The 20,760-nt window shown below is 40.6% G+C and overlaps 1 protein-coding gene across 3 annotated transcripts in view; it reads right to left on the reverse strand.

Annotated features, from left to right (window-relative positions):
- LNX1 (ligand of numb-protein X 1) overlaps window positions 1-20,760 on the reverse strand; it is a 152,544-nt gene that overhangs the window by 47,274 nt on the left and 84,510 nt on the right. The gene's annotated exons all lie outside the window — the stretch shown is intronic.

Here is a 20,760-nt window from a genome sequence, read left to right on the forward strand (position 1 = left end):
CCTCAGGTGGCAGCAGTGGAGGCAGCAGCAAATGGGGCTCCCAAAGCAGGCAGCAGCCCACATCCATTGTAGAAGGTCTCATTGTAAAGCCTTTGAGGGATCTGAGCTCTGTGTGGCAGCCTGTCCCAACCTGAGCAGCTGATCTTAATCTCACATTGAATAGTGGCCCTGCCCCTGCCTAAAGCCCCTAAGGGTGTGGAGCAGCTCATCTGAATTTCAGCCCAGTGCTGGTTTAGTGGAACTGAAAGCAAGGTAGTTGTGGAGAGGAAAGTCAGAAACCAAGTAACTGGCTGGGAAAATGCCCAAAAAAGGCAAAAAAAAATAAGACCATAGAAGGTTACTTTCTTGGGGAACAGGTATCTCCCCCCATCCTTTTGGGTGAGGAAGAACAAGGCATACTGTCAGAAGAAGTCAATGCCTCTGCCTCCAGGGCCTCCAAAGGGAACTTAAATTGGGCTCAGGCAATAGAAGACCTTAAAAAACAAGTTAGCAGCTTACTAAAGAATAACCAAAAAAATGCTGAGGAAAATAACAGCTTTAAAAAGAGGCTAACTCAACTGGAAAATGAGGTCCAAAAAGCCAACGAGGAGAAGGAGGCTTTAAAAAGCAGAATTAGCCAAACGGAGGAGAAGGTCCAAAAGCTCACTGAAAAAAATAATTCATTGAAAGAGAGAATTGAGTTCAGGAAAATGAATGACTATGAGATAAACCAAGCAGTTAAAAAAAAGAACCAAAAGTCTGAAAAAATAGAAGATAGCGTGAAGCATTTCATTGGAAAAACAACTGACCTGAAAAACAGATCCAATAGAAACAATTTAAAAATTATGGGACTACCTGAAAGCCATGACCAAAGAAAGAGCCTAGACATTATCTTCCATGAAATTATCAAGGAAAACTGCCCTGATGTTCTAGAACCAGAGGGCAAAATAAATATTGAAAGAATCCACCAATCACCTCCTGAAAGAGACCTGAACAGAGAAACTCCTAGGAATATTGTGGCCAAATTTCAGAGTTCCCAGATCAAGGAGAAAATATTGCAAGCAGCTAGAAAGAAACAATTTGAGTATTGTGGAAAATGCAATCAGGATAACACAGGATCTGGCAGCTTCGAAGGGCTTGGAATGGGATATTTCAGAGGTCAAAGGAACTGGGATTGAAACCAAGAATCACCTGTCCAGCAAATCTGAGTATAATACTTCAAAGGAATAAATGGTCATGCAATGATATAGAGGACTTTCAATCATTCATATTGAGGAAAAGACCAGATCTGTACAGAAAATTTGACTTCCCAAGACAAGAATCAAGAGAAGCATGAAAAGGTAAACAGGAAAGAAAAATCATAAAAGACTCTCTAAACCTGAACTGTTTACATTAGTAAATGGAAAGAAAATGTTTTTAACTCTTGAATCTTTTCTCAGTATTTGGGTAGATGGAGAGATTGTACATACACACACACAAATAAAATAAAATAAAAATTAAGGGGTGAGGGAGGAAAATACCGGGAAGAGAAAGGGAGAAATGGATCAGGGGAGGCTATAACTCATAAAAGAGATAAGAAACATCTTGTTCAATGGAGAAGAAAAGGGAGAAAGGAAAAATGGAGCTACTCTCTCCACATGAGCCTGAAGGAGGGAATAACATGCTCACTAAATTTGATATGAAAATTTATATCACACCACAGAAAAGTAGGGGAGAAGGTGATAAGTGGGGTGAGGGGAGTAATAGAAGGGAGGGCAAATGGGAGAAGGGAGTTACTAGTAATAAACACTTTTGAGAAGGGACAAGGTCAATTGTTGGGGGAAAAATAAGGGAGGATAGAGTAGGACAGAGGGCAATATAATTAGTATTACACAACATGATTATTATGGAAGTCTTTTGCAAAATGACACATATTTAGTTTGTATTGAATTGCTTGCCTTCTCAGTGGCGTTGGGGAGGGAGGGGGAAGGGAGAGAAGTTGGAATTCAAAGTATTAGCAATGAATGTTGAGAATTCTTATTACATATAATCAGGAAATAAGAAATACAGGGAATGGGGTATAGAAATTTATCTTGCCCTACTAGAAAAGAGAGATGATGGGGATAAGGGAAGGGTGGGGTGTAATAGAAGGGAGGGTACATTGAGGGAAGGAGTAATCAGAATGCAAGGTATTAGGAAGCAGGGGGAGGGGAGTGATGGGGAGAAAAATTGGACATGTTACAAAGTGAGGTAAAAGCAATTAGTATTGAAACAATTGACTAAATTAATTACTGAGAATAAATCAATGACATCTTTAGTTTGAGGAAAAGAATTTTAGTCTAAATTTCCTAGAGGAAGGTAACCTTGGGTAAAATTTGGCATTGACAGAAAAGTTAAAGTTTTATGGTAAATTTGATTTTATGATCGCTATTTAATCAGGAACTAGAACATGTATAGAAAGGCACATAAGCCTACTTAAGACTTGCCTCAAAAGATGTTCCTTAGCCAAAGTGAAAATTATAATCATATTTGAAACCTGGTTATGAACTGCAAAAGGTGATCTCATGGGAAGGGTGGGAGAGCGGCTGTTCAGCCTGGGCTGAGGTAGGATTCTCTTGACTGAATTTCCTAGACTTTAAGCCTGACTGAATAAAAGTGGATAATCTAATCCTGCCTGGAACTGACATGAAGTTGGGGAGATATTGTATCCCTGCAATGTCCCTACTCTTGGTGGCAATTTCCTATAGTCAAAAGGTTTGTAAGTTTAATACCAGATCTATTCAATTATAGATTACTAGTAGGGGAACATCTGAGGTTAAGTCTAAAATTAAGCTATTAGGCATAGGACTTTAGACCAACAACAAGTTAGGGTCCTTTAATTCTTAGAAATACTATGGAGACAAGGTCAAGAGGTCAAGAGCTTGTGAAGTTAGCAACATAAATATTATCTGGGTCTCAGTTGGTTAATGTTTAATGGACTTGAATTTCATTGGATCTTCTACAATTCAGAAAAATTCAAAAATATTCTTGTAACTGATGAGACAGCCTGATGGAAAAGAAAGAACACTATATTGGGATTGAAGAGAGTTGGGTTTAAATCCCAAGTCTAACACTTAGAGCAGCTTGGTGCACTGGATAGAGCGTTAGGGCTGAATTAGCCTCAGATACTGACCAACTGTGGAACTCTGGGCAAGTCACTTAATATCTGTTCCCTCAACTGCAAAATCAGGATTATGGTAGCACCAACCTCTCAGGGTTACTGTGAAGATCAAATGAGATGATACTGTAAACTGCTGGCCCATGGAAGGCACCATACAAAGGCTTATTTCCTTCCTTAGTACCTTGGACAAGTCACTTGACCACTAGAGGCCTCAATCTCCTCATTTTTGAAACGAGAGTGTTAAATTCAATAACCTCAAAGGTCCCTTCAAGTTCTAAATTCTACAATCCTGAAATAGCCCCTATGCTTAATTTTCCTCTTGTGCCTAACAGCTTAAGTGTGGCAGCTAGGTGGTACTATAGACCTACAATCAGGAAGACTTGAATTCAAAGACCTTACTAGTTTGACCTTGACCATGTCACTTCACCTTAGTCTGCCTCAGTTTCCTAACTTCTAAAATGGGGATATAATAGCACCTACTTCCCAGGGTTGTGGGGAGGATAAAATAAGTATAAATCACTTTGCAAACCTTCAAGTGCTATATCAATGCTAGCTCTTATTAAGTGTGAAAGAAAGTTAATAGTAAATCAATTCAAGAAGTATTTCGTGCTACTACTCCAGGTGGCACTGTGTTTTAAAAATAAAAAAAGATGAACAAGTCCTTGACTTTTGCTTGTAAACAGTTGAATGGTGGGGATGGAAGGAGGAGGCAGCAGAAACCACTTAACCTTGTAAACAACAGAAGGTTAGAGCTGAATGGAACCTTCTAGGTGGGGATGGGGAACCTGGGGCCTGGAGGCCACATGCAGCCCTCTAGGTCCTCAAGTGAGTAGATCATTTTGTCCAACCCTTATTTTAACACAAGAGGAAGAATGTCTAGAGGCAGTGAAGTGATTCACCCTCATGAGGAGAGATAAGGAGAGAGAATGAGCAGCCATATACAGTCTTTTCATTCCTCAAAGTTGTCACTGTTAATTTATCCCTCTACTGTGGCCCAGACTTGAACAAAGATACCAAAATGTCCATCCCTCAAGAAATAGGTATTATTATTAAAATTCATTGTCTCTTTGAAACTGTCTTGAATCCATCCCTCACTAATTTAGACTTTGTATAATAGTAGAGTGGACAGGTTATCCTTTGCATAAATTTTTAGAACAGGTTTTCCAAAGTAAATGAATGCTGCCCTCAACACGCATTGAGTTCATTGGGGATTCAAAGAATAAACTTTAGCTGCACTCTTTTGTTGATAATCTACACACTAATTATAAAGCTTTGTTTCATAACATGTCCCCAACCTGATTATAGTAATCAGCACTTTGCTTGTGGAATTTGAAGGATCACGGTGATTTTAAAAGAATAAAACTGTATTTCATTTTGTAAAAAATTACTTGAGACTTTTCACTAACTCAGTCCAACTTTCTCCCCATTAGGGCAAATTATTAAGCTTCTATTGGACTTATTTGCTTGTTAGCTTGAAAATAACAAAACAGTTGATATGAAAGAAACATAGTGTGGTGGGAAAAATAAAACGAGATAAGAGTTTGGGGAGCCAGAAAACCACACAGATCTATGAACAGAACACTTTCCTGACAAGGCCAATAGCATTGGGTTTGTGATGCATGTGTCAGGGGTTGGGAAGTTCCTAAACTATTCAGTTGGTCTGGAAATATTCCTTCTTTTCTCAGGGCATCACTGCTCATGACAGTGCACTCTGCTGGAGCCAGGGAATGACTTCTCCATTTGGACAGATGGCTGGCAGAAGTCTCCAAGTCCTGACTTGTTGGGGGGAAGTAAAGCATTGTGATCAAAGGACAGAGCGAGGCAGTGTCTCCTGGTGTTGCAGGAGTTAAAAGGATCCAGGCTTTGAAAGTGTGAATGCTAAGGATATACTACTACAGAAATCCCTGTCAAATCCCTGGGGTTCCAGGCCCTTCAGAAAACAGGCTCTACTGTCTCCAGAAAGGGATTGATTTTAAACTTGAAAAATGGAGGGGGAGGCAAAGAAACTTTCCAGATCAGACAGAGCAGGTTTAACATATAAAAAGAGAAAAGCAGTAGAGCATCCAGTAATTTGCAGAGGCAATAACAGAAGGGAAAACATGGAAGTTCCCTGCCTCAGTTACCTATCTGCTACCCTGGACTGTCTTTGCTCCCTCTAGGCTTCCTGGAGACTAGAGACAACTCCTGAACCCCAGCTTCTGAAGCTGAACTGTACTACCTGCCCTTAAGGCTCCCCACTTAGGATACTACTACTACCTGCCTACACACCTCCATCTACTATCTGATGCTAAAGGATTTTGACTAAAGGAGTTAGTGACATGATGGAAGTTATTTTTCAGCAAGATAATGTTGACATCAGTAATTATAGTAGTAGCCGCTGACTTTTATATACAGATTTACAAAGCTCTTCACATACATTCCCTCAAGGGATCCTCATAACAGCCCAGTGACATAAGCACTATGGATATTACTATGCATACTTTAAAGATGAAACTGAGGATCACGAAGGTTAAGTGATCTGCCCATGAGTCACACAGCTAGAATGTGCCAGAGATGGAATTCATATGATCACACATGTAGAGCTAGAAGGGACCTTAGAAGCCATCAGATCCAATCCCCTCCTTTTACAGATGGGGAAACTGAGGCACAGATGGGATAACTTGCCAAAGGTCATATAGGGAGTAAGTAAAATAAATTGTGAGCTCCTGGAGGGCAGGAAATGTCTTTTGGCTTTCTTTGTTTCCTCAGTGATTAGCAGAAGGCCTAAATTAATGGTGACAACTGAGATTTGGAATCAGATCATTTCCCTTCAAAATCCAATGCTCTTTATTGCTTCACAACACAGAACCAAGTCAGGCAGGCAACTCGCATTTATTGAGCATCTCCTGTGGGCCAAATCCCCTGACTCCATGGCCAGCACCCTCCCCAATGGGTGCTTTATAGAAGAAAGAGGTCTACATAAACCACCTCTTCAAGCATGGTAACCAGACTATTTTAATATCAAGCTGGAAAAGGACTTCTTCCTCCTGCTAAGAAATAGTAGAAAGAATCCAAAGGGGTGGGAAAACCTCTTGTTGCCAATGTGATCTATTCTAACCCTGCAAGGAAATGTACAGAACCCCTGGAAAAACCATCCCCTTCACATGGTTAAATCCTTCCTGTCCTTAAAGGCATCCTTGGGGGCATCCTTCCTCACAAAGCCTTCCCAGACCCTCCAATATACTAGGAGCAACCTTTCCATGCCCATCTCCCTTTATTGAGACCTCTCTTGGGCCCTTATGATATCAGAATGTTGGTTCATGCATCTAATATCCCCTCCTATTCAGACTGAAAATCCCTCGATGACTCAGATCATGCCATATTATTCATCTTTGGACCCCCAAGCACCTAGCTCCATGCTTTGCCCATAAATAGACACCTGACCAATACATGTTAAATTGGCTGAAATCTCCTCCTGATCTTAATACATACCTTATTTTGAGTGGCTGTGGTGGGAGAACAGAGATGGGAACTGAAGAACCCTGATTCAGTGAACCTTTAGCAGAGGAGGGGGCTCATGCTTGCACAGTGTTTTTGGGTTTCCACATCCATTAAGCTTAGCTTGAATCTGAGACAGAGTCATCTATGGAGGAACTCTGTGTGAGTACTCTGTGACTAATGGATAAGTCCAGTGGCAAAAAAAGAAGGGGGTGGGGGCAGGGTTGGGAGGATTGGAGATCTTTTGAATCAATGTTTTGGTCAATGTAAAAACATATAGAGGCAGCTAGGTGGTACAGTGGCTAGAGCAGTGTCCCTGGGAATCAGGAGGACCTGAGTTCAAATCTGGCCTAAGACACTTATTAGTGATGTGATATGCACACACAGACATATATATATGTGTGTGTGGGTATACACAAATATGTACACACATATATACACACATATATACATGTGTGCATGTGTGTACCTCTGCACGTATATGTGTACTGACTGTGATTTGGGATGTAAATTAACTGTGTATCTATTTCCAAGCTTAGGCATTCTGGACATGTAAGTACTTGAGGGTTGTGGCTAACTGGAAGGAAAATGGCTTGCCCCTCTTCTAGGGCAAGGCTATAAAATACACCAACTCTGAAAATTGTCTTTCCTGGCAATACTGGAGTGAGGGGGCCTGTTCCTTCTTCACAAAGTGAGCAATGACAAATAACTCATTAGAACAAGAATAATAAGCTACAAAGAGGTCACGGGTTAGTGGTCACTTTTAGAGAGGAGAAGAAAAAAACATTCCAAAGCAAAACCGAGTGAGCTTATTGCTAATGAGACTTGGAGGCTGACAGCAGATGTTGAGCCCAGGCATAATTCGGATGAGGTCTGATGGGGCTTCCTTCTAAGAGTTCAGCCAGCTGTACCTTGGATCTATATCAACCCTAGTTCAACAAGCAGATTCACAAGGTATAGCACTATTAGAGAGTACTGGATTTGGAGAGTGGGTTTCAAAGCCAAAAATGCTGGGTCCAAATCTTGCCCCTGACACATAATGGCTGTGGGACCTTGGGCAAACTCACTTAATCTTTCAAAATGGTAGACAACTAAGATGCTAAATTGCAGAGAAGGCACCAACCTACATTAGTAAACGTAGTTTTGGGAGTTCCATATACTGATGAAATCTCAGGTCCTGTGGCTATCCCTCCCTAAGTAATCTTAGTCACATCTGGGCCTTGGGATCTTCATTTACAAAATGAGAGGGTCAAACTACCTATTCTCTACAGTCCCTTTTAGCTCTAAATTCTATGACTCTGTGTCCCTGAAAAGCTGCTCCATATAAGTTATGTGAGTGTTACCCACAAGAAAGCTGGATGAAAGACTTCTGTCAGGGCCATGTTGGCTAACTTCAGAACATTCCCTTTGATCCCTTTACTTCTCAGAGCCCAGTTGTGTGTTTTTTTAATTAGGTTACACAGCAAATGAGCTTTCATCATCAGCATATTTTCCTCTGTGGATGAGGGATTTAAATTCATTACCTACCCAAAATGATTTTGATATGAACAACAAGAAAAGCTGCCTAGCCAAGGAAATGTTCTTCATCCTAATATCCCTAGCACAGTGCTTGGCACATAGTAGGGGCTGAATAAATACTTGTTGACTGGTTCAGTGCTCTCAGTCCTCTAGGAATATGATGACCTTTCTTTTGAACCAAAACTTGGGACCAACGGTTTTAGAAAGTATCATGAAATGTCGGAAGTGGAATCAAGACTATGTGACCCAACATGGACCCAAACACCTAACAATCTACTAGAGAAAACTTCCAGCAAGTAGTGATATGACCTTTGCATAAAGACCTCCATTGATGGGGAAACCCCTCTACCTAACACTGCAGCTTGCTCCTCATTGGGATAAATAATTGTTAGGGGTTCTTTCCTTTGGACAAGTCCAAATCTCTGAACTTTCTAAAATATCCATTATTGCACCTAGTTCTGAAGCCTTCTGGGGCCAAAGAGAATTCTTTTTCCATTGACAAACTTTCAAATATTTGAAGACAGCTGTTGGGTCTTGAAACTTCTCTTCTCCAGGGTAACCATGGCCAGAGCCATGATCCTGGCCTTTGTCAACCTTCTTGGGATGCTCTTCAGAATATAAATGGAATTCCTACTCTATGGTACTCAGAACTGAATACTGCAGATGTTGTCTGACGAGGGCACAGTCCAATACGACTATCATCTCCTTAGTCCTAGACTACATTTCTTCTAATGCAGCCTAAGTTTGCATGAGTTTTTCAACCTCCAATCCCACTCCTCTACTTACATTGACAGTTCATCAAAAACCCCCATATCTTTTCCAGACAAACTGTTCTCTTCATATTTCATAGTGGGGAAGTTAATTTCTTGAGCAAAGTACGAGACATTATTTTATTCCCTAATTAAATCATCAGCATTCTAACCTATTGAAACGTTTTTGGATTTTGAGTCAGCCAATCAATACGTCAGCTTTCTAATGAAGGATCACAGAGCTAGAAGGGACCTTGGAGCTCATTTATTCCAACACCTAAATTTTACAGATGAGGAAACCAAAGCCAGGAGAGATCAGATGACTTGCCCAACATTACACAAGGGGAAATGTTATTGTTCAGTTGTTTCAGTCACATCCAACTTCTTCTTGGCAAAACTACTGGAGTGATTTGCCATTTCCTTCTCCATTCTGTTTTCCTGATGAGGAAACTGAGGCAAACAAGATTAAATGACTTACTCAGGGTCATATAGCTAGTAAGTGACTGAGTCTGGATTTGTACTTAGGAAGATAAGTCTTTCCAACTCCAGGCCTGACTATCTAACGGCATCACCGAGCTGCCTATAGGGGTAAAGTGACAGCTTGGATTTACTTCTACTCTAGCATGCTGGCTCTAATCTCTTGCTGGTCCAATATTTTACCTTGTCAAGTCTTGGTGAATTCAGACTGTACCATGCAATAAGTTAGCTCTATGTAATGTGAAAATTTGATAAGTATGACATGTTTATATTCATCTAAGTCACTGATTCAAATGTCAAACAACACAGAAGGGCAGCTAGGTGGTGTAGTGGATAGAGCACCAGTGCAGGAGTCAGGAGGACCTGAGTTTAAATCTCACCTCAGACACTTGACACTCACTAGCTGTGTGACCTTGGGCAAGTCACTTAACCCTAATTGCCTCATCCTGGGTCATCTCCAGTCATCCTGATGAATATCTGGTCACTGGATTCAGATGGCTCTGGAGGAGAAGTGAGGCTGGTGACCTGCACAGCCCTCCCTCACTCAAAACAAAATTAAGTGCAAGTCATGTCACTATTTCTCTGATGGCATGGTCTTCTGCAACGAAGGACAAACACACACAAACAACACAGATCTAAGCACAGATTCCTAGGGAATGCCTACCAAGCTGACACTGAACCATTAATGAGTATTTCTTGAGTCCATTTAAGTTAGAGGCCAGAAGCAACTTTGTCAGTTCTGAATGTACCTAATATCCTATGGTCTAGCTCACATCTCACTATCTTTTCTGCAAGAAGAGCATGACAGTTTGCCAAATACTTTATTAAAACCTATATTTGTTTTCTGTATATGTATGTATATAGAGAGTATTTCCTTGATCTGCCTAATCTAATAACCTGTCAAAAAAGGAAATTAGATTAATAAAGCATGACCTGATACTGATGAAGCAATGCTGCTTTTTCCTTTTTTTAAATTAAATTATTTTATTTGTTTTCAGTGTTCTACAATCATTTCCATATATCTCAGATTTTTTCCCCTCCCTCCTCCACCTTTCCCACTTCCTCCCTGAGATGGCATACAGTTTTATAAAGGTTCTACATATGCATTCCTATCACATACATTTTCTCCTTAGTCATGTTGCATAGAAGAATTAAAATGAATGGAAGAAACTGTAAAACAAAACAAAACATAATACAAAAGAAAATGGTCTGCTTCATCCTGAGATCAAATTCCATAGTTCTTTCTTTGGATGTGGAAGGCATTTTGCCTCAAGAGTCCATTGGGAATTTTTTAAGTTCTTGCACTGCAATGAAGTACTAAGTCTACCAGAAAAATTCCTCATACACTGTGGTTGTTGCTGTGTACAAAGTTCTCCTGGTTCTGCTCCTTTCACTCAGCATCAGTTCATATAAATCCTTCCAGGCCTTTCTGAAGTCTTCCTGTTCATCATTTCTTATAGTACAATAGTATTCCATTACATTCATACACCACAATTTGTTCAGTCATTCCCCAATTGATGGGCATCCCCTCAGTTTCCAGTTCTTGGCCATCACAAAGAGAGCTGCTATAAATACTTTTGTACATGTGGGACCTTTTCCCATTTTTATGATCTCTTGGGGATACAGTCCTAGAAGTGATATTGCTGGGTCAAAGGGTATGCATATTTTTGTAGCCCTTTGGGCATAGTTCCAAATTGCTCTCCAGAATGGTTGGATCAGCTCACAATGCTGCTGCTTTCTAATTCCTGCTTATTTTTCTAGATTTCACTCCTTTTCCAGTCTTCTTATGCCTTCTACTTCACTCCTCCCACCATGTACTCTTTGATCCAGTGACAGAGACCTCCTTGGGGTTCCATACCAGCTTTGGGCTCAGCATTTTTGCTACTTGTCCCCCAAGCTTGGAATGTCTCCCAAACCTGGAATGATCTCCCTCCTTGTCTCTGCCTCTTGGCTTCTCTGGCTTCCTTCAGGTCCTTACTAAAATCCCCTGTGCTACAAGAAGCCTGTTCCAACCCCTCCTGATTCAAAGTGGCTTGGATCTGCTGATTATTTCCAATTCATCTGGCATACAGTTTGAGTATACATAGTTGTTGGCTTGAGACCTCCTTCATTTTACTGTAACACCTAGAGAGAGGGAGCTGTCTTTTACCTTTCTATGCATCTCTAGCACCTAACAGTGCCTGGCACACTATAGGATCTTAATAAATGCTGATGGCCTGATGACTGACTATTTAATATGTTGTAACTCATTTAATCTTTCAAGGCTGTAGACAACTCTCTAAGATTATATGTTGCTGAGAAAGTACCAACCTGCCCTAGTAGGGAGGACTTTCTTCACCTAAGAGTTCCCTATACCAATGAAATGACAAATCCTGTCCCTCTCCTTATCCCTCATGAGTTTATAGTCCCGCCTCCCAGCCTCCCCACTTTCTCTTCTGAAAACCAGGAGGGCTCTGGCTTTCTTTAGTCCTCAGCATCTCTCCCAGTCTCCATAAGCTCTCAAGGATCACTGGCAGAAGTTCAGCAATCATATACACCAGTTCTTCTGGTCCTCAATGATTTAGTCCATATGGGCCAAGTGACTTGAGTTCAAGGGCAGTGCCATCTTCCTAACTATGCTGAGGACTAACCCCTTTGAGTCACTTGTGTTCTGCCTTTTCCTGTCTGATGATTACTCTTTTACAACGTCTCATGAAAAAGTGCCCACATTGTGGTTTACATTGTTTCTGCCCCAACAGCTACTTTTTCCCCTCCTCTCTACTGCTCCCCCTGGTTGGAAAGAGAAAAAATGATCTTCCACCCATATTCTAATCCAGATGGAAAACAAGAGAAGGCTTCCCTCTCAACATTCACTGCAACCCAGAATCTGATATAGGGGAGAAAAAAATCAAGTTAAACACTTAGGTACTCAAGACTTTCAGATTTTCTACTTTAAGATCTAAACCTTTATCTCAGCAGCACAGACTTGGACTGGATAGTGATTGAAACAATTAGCCCAGAAAATTGTCCAACTCTATTGTACCTGGGAAAAGGGAGACATTCAACCTTAATGGAAGTATTCTACCAGACAACAAAAGGAATTGGGACCAGCAAATTTTACCAGGACCTATCCCCTAGAGTTCACCACTGAGTACAGGTTAGTCATGCTAAGCTAGAAGAGTGACTTTTCAACTAAGCTTGGGGACACGGCCCAGACCCAGAGGTTGAAAGTAGGTAGCAGAAGAGATGATAAAAGGATCCTAAAGCATGGTCTCTTCTTAAGAGTCTGAATGTAAGCTGTTATGTTTTTATATTACTTCCCCTTTCCTCCTTCCCTAGGATTCCTTTCTCCAGGGAATGGATTATCAGCTAACTCATCTAAGCAGCTCTAGGCTCAGAACCCTATTCACTGACCACCTTGCTGTCCTTTGGAAAACCTCTACTGATGGGCAAATCATGACCTCCAGAGAAAACCCATTCTGCTGCTGGATATATCTAAATAGGATATTTTTCTTTTTGTTATGCCTTAGTTTTTAATTTTTACCCTACAAAGTACTCATTGCTCTGAGTTATACCCTTTGAAACCAAGCAGAACCATTAAAATCACTAGTATTTTTTGTAGAGTGACAATTTTAAACAGGTCATGGATAAAGTACACACAAGTTCATAAGTGCAAACAGTCATCAGGCCAGTGGCCCCACCCTTTGGCAATTTGTTCAACCTCTACTGAGTATGAAGTTCAACCCAAATGTAGCCTGGGGAATTTATTTACTTCTGTTACTAGTAAAACCAGTAGGGTCCTCTCCTTACTACTGCCATTTCTGCATCACCAAAGTACTTATCCACATGGGCAAAAGTGTCCTCAGCTTTATCCGCTCCTCCTGTTTAACTTCCTGATGAAATCCAAAACAACACAAAGCAAAACAGGAAGGTGACATTAAAATTCAAACCGAGTCTCACTCATTTCTACCCTATAATAAGATTGTATGTGCTGAAATGAGGGACACATCTATTGCCCTTGTGTGAAATTCTAGAGGGAAACACAAAGGGGCCCATGCCGCTGACCACATACCAATCTAAGCAAACACCATCAATTTGCTTTAGCATAAAAGTTGACATTTGTGAGATATATTATGAAATGCTATGCAGGCATGAGAAATGTTTTACTCCCTCTGCAGTGTATGAGTTGGAAGATGGAAGGTGAGGAGAGATGTTCCTAGGTCTCCCTCACTCTTTAAATTCCTCCTTCCTGCCTCTGGAGCTAACCTTGCAAAGGCAGAATGCCCACGACAGTGGTAGCCAAAGGTCATGAGGTGCTACCCCAATGGACTGCATCCTGACATCACTGAAATACTGTGACTGCTCTGATGTGACGTTCTAGCCACAGGCTACAATTCAAAATCAGTTGGTTGTGGACTGTGATTCAAAGCAGCACTCTCTTTCTCCTTCTCCCCCTCTCATTTTTCCATCCTCCTGACAATTTAAGATCAGTGAGATAGGAGACAGAGGAAATGACTTGTTTTTATTTTCCCCAAAGAATTATGACTTGGAGACATCACCAGTGCCAAGAAGTCTATTGCTGATCAATATTCTGACTTTGAGAAACAAGGCTTGCTCACTGTTTCAAAAAGAGCATAGAGTCCAGGCCTACCCAGTTCTCTCTGTTATAACACTGCTACTGGCTACCCCTGAAGGGATTATAGTATGGGTGACGGGAAAAGCATGCGCAATTAAGAGAAATGTTGAGCAAGAAGAGGTGGCCGTAAATAACTGCATATTATTTTATACAGATATTATTCATTAAGGACAAATTACTGGCTGCCAACAGACATACAAACTTCATGATTCAGTAATCATGCCAGGCCATAAACCCTGCTATTGGGTGGTTTGCTCTAATTATGTCTGCATCTACATAGGCTGATATACCAATGCCCTAGCCTCATCAACAGGGACATTTTTCAGAAGCAAGAGAAAGCTAGGAGGAAGGAGAGTGCTGATGCCAAGTGGCAAAGTACCAGCAGGAGGTTGCCACCATATTTTCTCTTAGGTTCTGATCTTTCCATCTGAACAACTTGACCATCTTCATGGACAGGGATGACTCCATTTATTTAGAAGCAAATTGTACTCAAGTGGTGGGATGGGGGCAGGGTGGGGGGGCATGAAAAGGTAGAAGGAAACAGAATATTTCATTCTAACACTTGAGGGATTTCCCTTCCACGCCATGAAGTATGAATGCCACCATCTTTAAAAGAAGAAGAAAAGGCACCAGATACATGAGCCATTCTGTATCAGTTAGGAGCACATTTCCTTTCTCATTGAAAACCAAAATAAAAACAATATACTATACTAAATAGAGAGCCAGCCTTGGGTTGTCACTGACACATACCAGCCATGTGATAATGTCACTTAATCTCTCGGGATCCTAAATCTCTCGAGATCCTAGATAATAGAGGGAAAGGCAGTTTTCTACATGAGGAGTCCTCACACAGATGAAACTACAGATTTGGACCAAAAAGGAAAAAACAAAAACAATTCTCTTGTTAATCCTCCCAAGGCATTCTTTTATCTTTCTCAAGTGTTATCTCTGGAAACAATAGAAACTTAAGCTAATTCAGGCAATAATTTCCTTACTCTAGGTTCTCCTCCATACGTGCTCATAGGAATTCCTAATGCTTTACTAGAATGCTTCCAGAATTCTACCTCTGGCTGTGCAACTGCCTCTGGAGCAGAGCAGGGAGTGGCCAGAATACAACAGACCCTAAGACAGTCCCAAGGGACCTACAGTGACTGAAAGGATGACATTCATTGTTTAGTTAGGAAGAGCCAAGCTAATAGTCACGACTGCCTGATAAATACCATTCCTGCTCCCCAGGGTGATGCCGAAGAGAATTCCAAAGTCAGAAACCAGATGTTAAATTGACAGTGGTTAATGGGGAATGTTGGAGGATTTGGGCACAGTCCAAATGCCAGGCTAATTCCTCAAAGAGATAGATGTATATGTCCCTTCTATGTGTCTCTTATATCCAACTCTCTCTGATGTCATAGGATAGCTATTACTGGCACGTTTTGATGGAGAAGGAGATGGTGAGTCCTAGCACTCAAACAATCCTAGTGCCGCAGATGATTTGGATTTTCCATCAGTTTGTTCTAAATTTGAAGATTATCTCATTGTTCATTAACATTTATTATGCTGCAACATTTAGAAGGTCAATAATGTCAGATTACGTTCTCAATTTTTGTGTTATGCACTTAAAAACTTTTGAAATGTTCAAAATTGTTCATCTCCTTTGCATCTCCATAATGGAGGAGGGCCTCCCCTTACTGTGAGTTCCCTGATAAATCTCAGATCCAGAACAGAAGAAATTCAAATAAAATGAAGACATCAATAATTATAAAAAAAAATTGTCACACTCCCAAACATTTATTTTATTATAAATCTCAAAAAGAAAATGAAATATTTTATTAGCTATCATTCCTCTCAAAGCCCCTTGTGGGCTGGGTGTATCAAGACTTTTTGGAGGAATGCTGTATTACATTAAGCATATTTGGCTATGAATCATATTTTTTTGGGAAGTTGAAGATGTTTACTATGTGAAGAGAGGAGTGTGTGTGTGTGTGTGTGTGTGTGTGTGTGTGTGTGTGTGTGTATCCGTGTGCCTAAAATTCACATTCTTGACTTTTTTGGCCAACTTCAAGATATAAGATGCCTGAGAAAGACTCTCTCTCTCTCCCTTAAATTTCAGCATATTAATCTGCCTTACTTCTTCGCTGCCTGGGACTGCATTCCATCTTCTCAAAATGAAGACTTATCATGACCAACTTTCTATGTAAAAGTGAATGAGCATCTTTGTGGGAAGGAGGTTATTAGTTGCCAGGGGGGAGCATATTTATTTTGCAGAAAAGTCCTGGGTGTTGCCTGAGACACATGGACATCAAAGGACTTAGCCATGGGCATACGGTAACAGCAAGCATCAGAAGCAGGGCCTGAACAGTCTTCCAGACTCCAAGTCCAGCCCTCAGTCACCACATTGGCTTCCAAAGCTTAAAGTTGAAAATGACACTCTAGCATATCTCTCCTAGAGGACAGAGAAGCTTCTCCATAGGAGCTAATGACTGGTTTTAGTGACTAGATTATTGTAAACCTTTCCTCCACCTCCCTCTTGGTTTTGCCCTCTAACATTCTGCTACTTGTTTTAAAGTTATGCTAGGGACAGCTAGGTGATGCAGTAGATAAAACACCAGCCCTGGAATCAAGAGGACCTGAGTTCAGATATGATCTTATATACTTAGTATGACCCTGGGCAAGTCACTTAACTCCAAATGCCTCCTCCTCCCTCCTAAAAGTTACTATAATATGAGTTCCCAGAGCTACAGTAAGTGTTCATGAAATACGCATTCAAAAGAGATGCCATGCTTCTTCAGTCACTACCATACAAAGCTTTTAATAGTGGAGCGCGTGTTCCAAACTGTCTCACACACGCAGCATATTCTTTCCTACCTCTATACCTGCCTCAATCGATTCTCCCCACCCAAAATAATCTCCACCTATACACGTTAATCATTCTTTATGTCTCAATACCACGTGCTCCATGAAGCATTCTCTGACAATTCCAGCCCATGTGAATTTCTCATTCACCCATTCATTCGACAAATCCTATTTTGGCCTTTCTGTCCAGGATTTGCTATTTCCAGAGGACTTGAATTAAATGTAGCAAGTTCCCATTGAGTCCAAAGTCACACTGAGGCACATCTGAAGCCACAAGGAATGCAGGGAAACAGATATTCTAATAAATACCACAAAACCTTTATATGAATTGGGATTATCTTTACCAAGGTTTCCCCCAGAATAATAAGCAGGGTAATTAGATAATTAGAAATCAGCCTAAGAAACAAGTAAGACACCCTCTCTCTACCTCCACCCCCCTTTCTCTTTACATTTTATATTCTCTTTTCATCAAGCACATTTGAAAAGCCTCTACAGATACCTCTTTAACATGCTGAGGTTTTTTCCTGGGTCTGAGTACACTAATTCTGCTGGGAAGGGAAGATGGATAAAAGGAAGAAGGAAAGAAAGAAAGGAAAGGAGAAAAGAAAGAGGGAAGAAGGAAGGAAGGGAAGGAGGGACTGAAGAAAGAAGCATTTATGAAGTGCCTACTATGGGTCGGGCACCATGCTAAGAGCTTTACAAATGTTAAGTCATCTGATTCCCACAATAACCCTGAGAAGTAGGTGCTATAAGAATTCCTACTTTACAGTTGAATAAACTAAGGCAGATAGAGGTTAAGTGACTTGCCCAGGGTCACACAGCTAGTAAGCGTCTGAGTCTTCATTTGAACTTGGATCTTCCTAAATCCAGGCCTAGAGCTCCATTTGCTATGCCACCTAGCAGTTAGAGGGAAGAGATGGGTTTGGGATGAGGACTTAGAACCCAAAGCCCCGAGTTCAAATTTTGGCCTCGAAATGTAATAGCTATGTGATCCTAGACCAGTTATTTAATTTTTTTAAGCCTCAGTTTATATCTGCGAAATGGGAATAAAAGTGCTTGTGCTATTTACCTGAAGGGATTGTTATGAAGAAAAAATTTTTTTAATCTTAGAGCACTATACCAATGTGGATTATTTTTATGTCTCTGGCTCCTACTTCTGATCAATTTGATCAAACAGGACTACCGTATTGCATTCAGAAAAGCTGTGTAGAGTTCAAATTGTTTTTTTCCTTTTATTTTGCTATGGAACTCGGCAAACCTTGCCTGCAGTTTAGGGATTGGGGGTGTGAAGCCCAGAAAAAGCAGGAAATACAGAAACAAAGCATGGCTCTTGGCCACTGGCCAGCCAGGCAAGCACAGCCTATTGAGAAGAGATTCCATTGTAAAGTAAATTGAATTCAGAAGAGATTCCATTGTAAATTAAATTGAAAGCATTGGATGAGGTCAAATTTTTTAATTGCTCCAATGACTCTAGAGGGGTAAGTAACCCAAATCCCTAGAACATTGCATTAAGAATTACATGGTTTTCACAGATTTTTCCAATCCAGTCTCTACCCAACTGCTCACCCAGGTAAGGTGAGCAGAGCAGAACTTCCAAGGGCGCTACAGCTGGAGAACTCATTTACAACAACAACCAGTTCAGTTTACAAAAGTGTGAGTACTCAAAGAGCTTCATCAGTGACATTTTCTTTGCCCTCCTGGACTCAAGCAACAAAGTCATCTTGAGGTTTCACAGACTTGTATCTTGCTGCCAGTATCTCCCATGTAGGAAAGACATAGATGAATGGCCATTGAAATCTCAAGTAAGAAGAGCAAAATGGGCTACCTAGAAACCTTATAAGTAAATGTCAAACTAAGTTTGGCTGAGTTTGGGTAGCTCTGGTCAATGGCATGCTGGTAAATGTTTAACAAAAGCTCTCAAAAAAAAAAAAGTAAGTTAGGCATACTTTTATGTTTAATCCGCATTATTAAAATTTTCTCCATCACATTCTTAAGTCTAGAAAATAAATAAAATGATAAATGAAGCCCTGATGTGTAGCATTTGTCTATTTCCAAGGTATAAATGCCCACATTGAAAATTTAACAACTGGCTCTTGAAACCTCTGGCCTATTTTTCCAGACCTTCCTTATACTGTTTCTTTCCAGATCCAAGCAGAAATGGCCAACTCTTCTCAGCTTCAAGTCTTTTCTTACCTTATGTTCGAAATGTGTCCTTTCATCCCAATCTCAATCCTATTAAAATTCTGTTTCGATGGATCCCCTTCCATGAAATTTTCCCCATCCCTCCAGATGTAAGTAATCTTCCCCTCTCGAGCACTGCTAGGCTGCTTGTATTTCTGTTGAGCATTTATCTATTATATTCTAATTTATATTGGAGTTATTTATATATTACATCTCCTCCAATGAAATTATAAGTCCCTTGAGGACAGAGACAAAGTTATTCATCTTGATCCCGTCTTCAATGTCTAGCGCCATGCTTTTGAACATAGTTTTGGGGTTTGTTTTTTTGGGGGAGGGGGTAATGGGGAGTTTTAAATTTGTCATTTCACTGATGTATAGTACTTCTAGTGTGGAAATCGCCTCCACTTCTTAGAACAACAACTTCTCTGTTATTCTCTTAGAGGGTAGCCTGGGGCCCCCAAAGGTTAAGTAACTTGACAGCTAAAGTGTATGAGACAAGGAGAGAGCTCACCACTTTGAGAGAAGAAACTGCATTTTGAACTTTGAAAATAGTTATTTTAATCCATCAACCTATAGTTTCAAAAAGAGCAAATTATAAATTTGAAAATATGTCAGTGAAATTATGTCAGACACAATTCCCGAATGGGGGATAGGAGGAAGAAAAATATTTTTTGATTTATTTCAGAACTAAGTTCTATAAGTTTCTTTTCCCTAAGGAAGGATGGGTTTGAAAATAAAAGGCGATTGGATCGGGGTTATCGGAATCACTTTTCATCCTGGTGGTTTTATGTGTTTGAAATGGTCAGCAGGCAAGCCTAACTCTGCCAATTAGATTCAAATATCTTGTGGGTTTCCTTTCATGCTCATTCCCTGTCTTCCTGCTGTGACCTTTGTTGACAAAGGATTTGGTTAATTGCAATCCCAAGAGCTGATTTTCAGTAGCCAGTTTTTCCTTCCTTGGTACAGGGGTTGCATTCTGGGTGGGCAGACTGCTCCTGGGTTGAACGTTAATGAGATTAATGGGATGCCATTTTGGTCAAGTATTCTGTTCTCTACAGCTTTCTTGCCCTTTCTCACAATATAAATACTGCTGGTATGTTTGGGGAGACAATGTCATCACCTGGTTTAAACTATGAGGTTCATTTTAAAAACCAGTCAAATCTAATCAATGTTGGATTTAGTCCTGTTTGTGACAGCATCTGCCATCTTGCTGAAGGAGAACCATGGGCCTAGAGCTGGAATCAGAGAACAATCAGATTGAGACCTGGAAGAAATCTTAGAGGACATTGAGTCCAACTCCCTTATTTTACAAATGAAGAAAGTAGGGTCCAACAGAGTTAAATAATTTGCCGGAAGTCAGTTTTTGTAACTGTACTAATTTGTAGCCTGGTGATCAAGTGTGAAGGAGAGCTTCTTTGGTAGTGGTCAGTATCAACCCAAGATGGGGGACACCTGGCTAGACAACAGCAGGTTGAGAAAACATCGGGGGATTTTCGTGCCCTCTAACCTCAACGTGGGTCAATAACATGACAAGATCATTCCAAAGAATCACCTCCAAACCAAAAAAACTGAATTCCTTCTTAGACTACATTGTTTACAAAACAAAGAAGACAAAGACTAACTATATTCTGCCTTTGGCAGACCACACCTGAAATATTATATTCAGTTTTAGGGGCCCCATTTTAGGGAATCCGTTAATAAGTCAGAGGGCATGCAGAGGATGCTGTCAGGACCAGAAGCCATGCCCAATGTAGATCAGGCAAAGGATCTGGGGA

This window comes from Notamacropus eugenii, chromosome 6, assembly GCF_028372415.1.
Source record: "Notamacropus eugenii isolate mMacEug1 chromosome 6, mMacEug1.pri_v2, whole genome shotgun sequence".
NCBI classification, from domain to species: Eukaryota; Metazoa; Chordata; class Mammalia; order Diprotodontia; family Macropodidae; genus Notamacropus; species Notamacropus eugenii.